The 7,490-nt window shown below is 35.9% G+C and overlaps 1 non-coding gene across 1 annotated transcript; it reads left to right on the top strand.

Annotated features, from left to right (window-relative positions):
* Window positions 1–389: 389 nt before the first annotated feature.
* LOC131238165 (small nucleolar RNA R71) lies at window positions 390–497 on the top strand. The gene has a single exon (XR_009167575.1). It is a non-coding gene; the product is annotated as a small nucleolar RNA R71 (small nucleolar RNA).
* Window positions 498–7,490: the final 6,993 nt, after the last annotated feature.

Here is a 7,490-nt window from a genome sequence, read left to right on the forward strand (position 1 = left end):
TTGATTCAGAAATTGGTTAAGGATCCCTTGAGGAGTAGTAATTTGTCCATTTCTCCAACTAAAATTTGAATGGTTCCTCCAAGTTGAGTTATATGTATTTGAGGTGGGTCCACTAAACGGTCTTTGGTAGTTGTTTACGGGATTTGATTGCTCATTCAATATCTCTTGAAAAGTAAGAATTAGAAGACAATTCTCAATTGAGTAGGCTTAGAAGTGGTAGTTCTTAAGGAGGTATCCCATGATTACGCGTTTTCAACAAGTTTATCAAAATAATCCTATGCATCATGGCTTCCTTGTTCATGAATTCCCCATTAGACATCATCTCCACAAATTGGTGCATGGATGAGGTCAATCCCTCATAGAAAAAGCTTGTTATCCTCCATGTTTCATAGCCATGTTGTGGACATGAATTTATGAGATCCTTAAATCGCTCCCAACATTGGAAAAAGGTGTCATCCTCTTTTTGTGTAAAATTCATGATTGCTTTCCTTAAGGTATTCGTTTTGTGATATGGGAAGAACTTTTTAAGGAACTCCCTTGTCATTTCAACCCATGTGCCAATGGACGGTGGTCTTAAGGAATGTAACCACAATTTAGGCTTTTCTTTCAAAGAGAAAGGAAACAATTTTGAGTCTTACCATGTCCTCAAACACGTTTAGGAAGTGTAATGTAGATATTATCTCATCAAACTCTTTCATATGCAAGTATGGACTTTCAAATTCTAGTCCATGAAACTTAGGAAGGAGTTGAATCACCCCTAGTTAAACATCTACAGTTCCTGTATTCAATTGAAATATCATGTAGGAAGGTGTACTCACCCCCACCAGTTGTAAATAATCTCGTAGAGTACGAGGCAGGAGTGCATTATGCACCTCATTTTCATCTTGAACTTCCTCAACCGGAGGTTGAGGTTGATTTGCAGCCATCACTTCTATTGACTCAAACGGTCTCAAGTGGTGTTTAATCCTGTAATAGATAGGCAACCCTTCGACTAATCCACCTTCACTTAAGAGACGGAGAGTGTTGTCATGAACCTACTTGGGCATGAAACACTCGCAGCCCTCAAGTAACTAAACCTACGAAGAAAGAAAACTAAAGCAAATAAAAAATCTAAAAGGATAAGAGAGAATTGGAAAGAGCTTACCAAATTCGAGTTGTTGTGTTAAAATCTACAAAACACAAAATAATGTTACTTTCTAAAAACAATTTTAGAAAAAAATTCTAATCTAAAAACAAAACAAAAAAGTTAACCCTAATCTTAACCTAATTTCAAAACTAATTAATTCCAGAAAAATTTAGTCATAGTCCCTAGCAACAGCGCAACACCAAGTGTAGGGTCGCGATGCAATAATTACTCGGTAAGACCGAAGTCAAATCCATAGGGACTAAACTTGTATGTATTCTGAATTCTGAAATAATTAGAAGTAGAACTAAAAGAAGATTTAAATCTGAATTCTGAAATAATTACAAGTGAGTGTGAATGCTGTTGATTAAAACTTATGAATATAAAGGTAGGAACTAGGGTGTCAAGGATCCACTTGTAACTATCAAGATGCTACCTTACTTGATTTGAGGAATACAATTGGAATTGGAGTCATATCCTATCCAATTGGAAGATAAAGCAATTTAAATCAAATTTGAATGTTTCATTGACCTAATTCTCAATGGAGGAGAATTGTGATGATTAGAAGGGATTCCATCACCCTACTATTTCTAGGAGACGATGGTGAACAATAAGATTTACCAATCTCACAACCTCAAAATAGGAAAAGAAGATATCTAAAGCTATCACAACATCTATTGTAATTTGAGTCGTAATAAATCATAGAAAACTGAAAATATTCCTTTAATATCAAACTAGAAACCAATGAAGTTCAACATAAATAAGAATCAAAGCAAGATAAACATCCCAACACACTACGAGCTTCACCTCTTAGCCCTATCTAAAGGTTTAGTTAACCATAGACATGATTAAACAAAAACTCTTAAATAAAATATGAAAATAAACTAAGGAAGAGGGCAAAAAAAAACTCTTGGGAGGCTTCTCCACTCTTTAAACCCTAAAAGATGGTTTGGGATGTCCTAGGGACTCCTACTTATAGTTGTGAAACACTATCTTTTGCACCGCCTTGGAATTTCCGCAAACCAACCTTGAAACCGCCTCAAATTTACACAGCCACATTATGGTTCGGTCAGACTGAAGTCACCTTCAGTCAGACCGAAGTCGAGTTTGAATCATGACAGAATTTTTTTCAGCAGTTGCAAGATTTTGGTCACATCGAGCTTGTGTTCGGTAGGACCAAACTTAAGTTTCGGTCGGACCGACTTAATCCTCGATTGAGCAGAATTAACTTCGAAATTCATCGTTCTTCGCTGGAGCTTTTTGTGCACTTTCGATCTCACTAAATCCTTCCTTCAGTCGGACCGAACTTGGGTTCGGTTAGACCAAATTATCCATTGATCAAACCAAATTAGCTCTAAATTTCATCTTAGTCGCTGGACTATTTTCGACAATTTCGGTCGGATCGAACTTGGGTTCGGTCAGACCGAACCTGTCATTTTTCTGCTACGAATTCTAAAATCTTTTGAGTCATTTCTTCATCCTTTGTACTTAGCTTCCTTGGATCTTGGGCATGTGAATTCTTCATTCTTAGTCTCCTAAGATCCATCCTTTGCCTTGGTGATTCTTGAGTATCAAATCTATGCTTTTAGCATTCTTTTCATTCCAAGCTCTCAGATTCACCTTGCAATACAAACATGTATAAAATATATCCATTATGCATTATCATGTTCATAAAACTAACATATAAACAAGGAGAAATATGCAATATTTGACACTCAACAATGTCATCGAACGTAACTTGAATTTAGAAGTCACTCCTTTTTGCACTGCATTACTCTTCATATCATTGAACATACCTTCGATGTCATCTAACAGTCTTTCAATGTCATCAAAGGTTGTTTGAGTAATCGAGAATGTGTCAAGAGCGTTTCAAGGAGTTGCTTCAGAAATCTGTAAAAATGTCGATGTCATCGAACTACCTTCGATGTCATTGATCAGGTCTTCGAGCAATTGAACAAGGCTTCAATGTCATTGAGAACTGCATCTAATTTGTCCAGCAACCAACTTAATTTTCATGTAATTCTTCAATGTCATCGACCGGTGGTCGATGACTTAGACAGTGAAGTTTAGATTTTGTGAATTTTCGCATTTACACTTTCGACTTCCTTCTCCACTTGGTTTCCTTAAATCTTAGGGTCTTGAAATCTTCAATCTTGGTCTCCTAAGATCCATCCCTTGCCTTGGTGATTCTTGAGCATCAAATCCATGCTTTTAACATTCTTTTTAATCCAAGTTCTCAAATTCACCTTGCAATACAAACATGTATAAAATATACCCATTAAACATTATCATGTTCATAAAACCAAGATATAAATAGGGAAAAATATATAATATTTGACACTCAACACACCCCTCAACCAGCATTTTGCTAGTCTCAAGCAAAACATGTGTGACATAATCTTCAATTCTCAATGTTCAAACCTCTTTTAGAAAATAATCTTTTGTGCAAACAAGTACGAATGAGTATTATCCAAAGAGGTGAGTGTGAAATTTTGAAAACCTAGAGCTGAATCACACGAGCAATCAATCAAAAAGGTTCTTCATCAATCTCTTAAGAGTATAAGTTCATATATCAAGTTTTTCCAATGTGCTTAGTGAATTCCAACTTACTTTCCATAAAAATACTATCATTTCATAATATTAGTCATGCTCATCACCTCAAGATTAACTGAATAATCAAGAGCTGATTCCGAACTTATCCCCTTTTCCTTCTTTTTCCATTTTTTGATTTTATATCAACGGTCCCTTTTTATTCATTCTTCTTTTCGTTCTTTTCATCTTCATTCTTTTCAGACTTTTTATTTTTTTCATTCCTTTCCAGTCTTTTCATTATACATGATCTTTTTGTCTATCTCTCTATTTTTTAACTGGTTCTTTTCATCTCTTTAAGGTGAATAAAATTCTTCAGACTTAATTCTCAACATCTATCAATGATTCACATACTAACAATCAGAAATTCTAGCACAATTCACAGATAATAAATTGAATGTGTCTCGTGATTTAGATCAACACGATATTCAAACTTCCTCTTAATGAATTGAATGAAAGAACATGAGTGATAGTCTACTTATTTGATCAAACTCCAATAATTCAAAATTCAATCTCTATCTTATCATCATACTCAAACTTTTATTTTTCAAATAGTTCTTTTACTTGAAAAAATTGAAAATTTTCAACAATTTCTGCTCAAAGCCTAAGAAAATATTGATTAGTTTACCTAATCCACACCCCTAACCTAAAATCTACATTGTCCTCAATGTAAAAGATATAAGCATGCAATGCACATGAGACAACAAAAAGAATGGAGAAGTGATGGAAAGGTAGTACCTAAAGAAGGAGAATTGAAGCTTTTATAAAATTCTTTACATGTAAATGGGTTAGTACGAAGACTAAACAACTTGAATAACAAACTATCCTAATCCTAAATCCTATGAAAGCAATAAACCTAACTACACCTCCATCAGACTAGGATGTCAATCCTAGTACACAGGATCAATCAGAGGCATAGACATATCCTCTGAATTAAACTTCTCAACAAATGGCTTGAGATGATGTCTGTTTACCTTGAAAATATTGTCGTTCGTCAGATTCTTTATCTCGACGGCCCCATGAGGATAAACAGTAATAACAATGAAGGGACCCATCTAACGAGATCGAAGCTTACCCGAGAAAAGATGTAACCGAGAATTATACAGAATGACTTTTTGACTAGTTATGAATGATTTCCAAGAGATGTTCCGGTCATGGAACACCTTCGTCCTATCCTTGTAAATTCTCGAGTTCTTGTATGTGTTGTTCTAGATTTTTTCAAGTTCATTCAATTGAATCTTGTGCAGCGAGCCAGCGTTATCCAAGTTAAAATTCAGATTTTTGATAGCCCAGTAGGTTTTATGCTCCAACTCCACAAGCAAGTGGCAAGCTATCCCATAGACTAGTCTAAAGGGGGACATACCAGTGGGGGTCTTAAAAGCTGCATGGTAAGCCCATAAAGCATTAGTCAAGCAAATTGACCAATCCTTATGGTCAGGTTTAATCGTTTTCTCTAGAATTTGTTTAATTTTCTCGTTGAAAATCTTAGCCTGTGCACTTGTCTGCGGGTGGTATAGAGTGCTCACTTTATGAGAGATGTCATATTTCTTCATTAAGTTCTCAAATAGCCAATTACAAAAGTGTGAACCTCCATCACTAATGATGGCCCGAAGTGTTCCGAACCAGAAAAGGATATTTTCATTTAAGAATCTAATGATTGTTTGATGATCATTAATGTTCCAGCACGGGATCGCTTCAACCCACTTAATGACATAGTCTACTGCCAATCAAATATAATTATCTCCAAAGGATTGGGGGAATGGTCCCATGAAATCGATGCTCCAACAATCAAATGCTTCAATGATAAGAATTGGGTTTAGTGGCATCATATTTCGACGAGACAATCCTCTCAATTTCTGACAATGCTCACAAGCTTTACAAAACTCATGAGTATCTATGAATATAGTGGACTAGTAAAAGCCGCACTGCAGAATTTTCACCGTGAACTTTTTAGCAAAAAAGTGACCACCACAAGCCTGAGAGTGGCAAAAGGAGATAACACTCTGATGTTCATTGTCTGGCACACATCTCCTTAGAGTTTGGTCTGGACAATATTTAAACAGATAAGGATCATTCCAGAAAAATTTATGTACCTTAGTGAAGAATTTCTTTTTATCTTACGCAGTCCAATATGTTGACGTGAAACCTGTGGCAAGATAATTTGTAATGTCAGCAAACCAAGGTAACGGGAGAGTTTAAATAATTGTTTGTCAAGGAATATGTCATTTATCGGTGTCAGCTTAAGGAATCAAGAAGATCAAGCCTAGAGATATGATCAACCACTACATTCTCTACTCCCTTTTCATCTCATATTTCTATGTTGAACTCTAGAAGTAGAAGGATCCATCTTATCAACTGGGGCTTAACATCATTCTTAAAAGAAGATACTTCAGCGTCATATGATCAGTGTAAATGATCTTGGATCCAATCAAGTAGGACCTAAAGTTATCCAAAGCGAACACTACGGTTAAGAGTTCATTCTCTGTAGTAGAGTAGTTCACTTGGGCAGAATTTAGAGTTCTACTTGCATAGTGAACATTTGAGTACATTTCTAATTTTAAATTATAAATAAGATGACAATAGAGGTACTACATCAGTTTGAGGAAATTTCTCAAATTGTGGCCTTCACTGGTTAACTTCAAGTACCATCGCAGAATCAAGCAAGGCATTCATCTACCTAATCATGTCATCATCTAAATTAAGGGAGTGTGCCAAGAATGTCTCTAGAGGGTCAGAGAATAGAGTCAGAAGTGCTTTATCTTTCACGAAGAATCTATTAAGCTAATGTTGTGGATATTATCAACATCCTTGACTGTTTTCTCATGTTAAAAAAGATATTAAGCTCCAACATCATATTCCTGAAAGACAAATTCATAATTTCATTCTTACTGTTGATAATGGCATTGGATGTAGCAAGGAATGGGCGACCAAGGATGATGGGTATTTGAGTGCTTATATCTACAATAGGTTGAGTATCTAGGATGATAAAATCTACTAGATAGTAGAATTTGTCAACCTGGACCAACACATCTTTGATCATCCCTCTCGGTACATGGACTAAACGATCAGTAAGTTGTAACCAAGGATGATGGGGATCTGAGTGCTTATATCTATAATAGGTTGAGTATCTAGGATGATAAAATCTACTGGATAGTAGAATTTGTCAACCTGGACCAACACATCTTTGATCATCCATATTGGTACATGGACTGAATGATCAGCAAGTTGTAATGTGGTCCGGGAGGATTTTAATTCACCTAGACCCAATTGTTCGTATACTGAGAAAGGAATTAAATTAATGCTCACTCCTAAGTCAAGAAGTGCGTGCTTAATCTGGTGATTCTCAATTATACAAGTGATAGTTGGGCTACCAGGATTTTTATATTTTTATGGCACATCTTGCTTATGGATGGCACTTACTTTTTCTGTCAGAAAAATTTTCTTTTGAATACTCTGTCATCTCTTGGTTGTACATAAATCTTTAAGAAATTTGGCATAAGAGGGGATTCGTTTCACAGCATCCAGCAGAGGGATGTTAACTTTCACTTATTTCAACACCTCTAGAATATCATGTGAGTTAGCTACAGATTTTAGTGTAATCAACTGCTGAGGGAATGGCGCAATCGACCTACTCACTCTTTCTGGTTCTTCCTCATGTGGGGCATTGTTAGGTCTATCATTCTCAATTTCTTTCGGGTCCTTAGGCTTTTCAGCCATTGCTGAAATGGGTTTGACAACAATCTAACCACTCCTAAGAGAGGTGATAGACTTAGCCTGC

The sequence above is a fragment of the Magnolia sinica genome, chromosome 2 (assembly GCF_029962835.1).
Source record: "Magnolia sinica isolate HGM2019 chromosome 2, MsV1, whole genome shotgun sequence".
Lineage (NCBI taxonomy): Eukaryota > Viridiplantae > Streptophyta > Magnoliopsida > Magnoliales > Magnoliaceae > Magnolia > Magnolia sinica.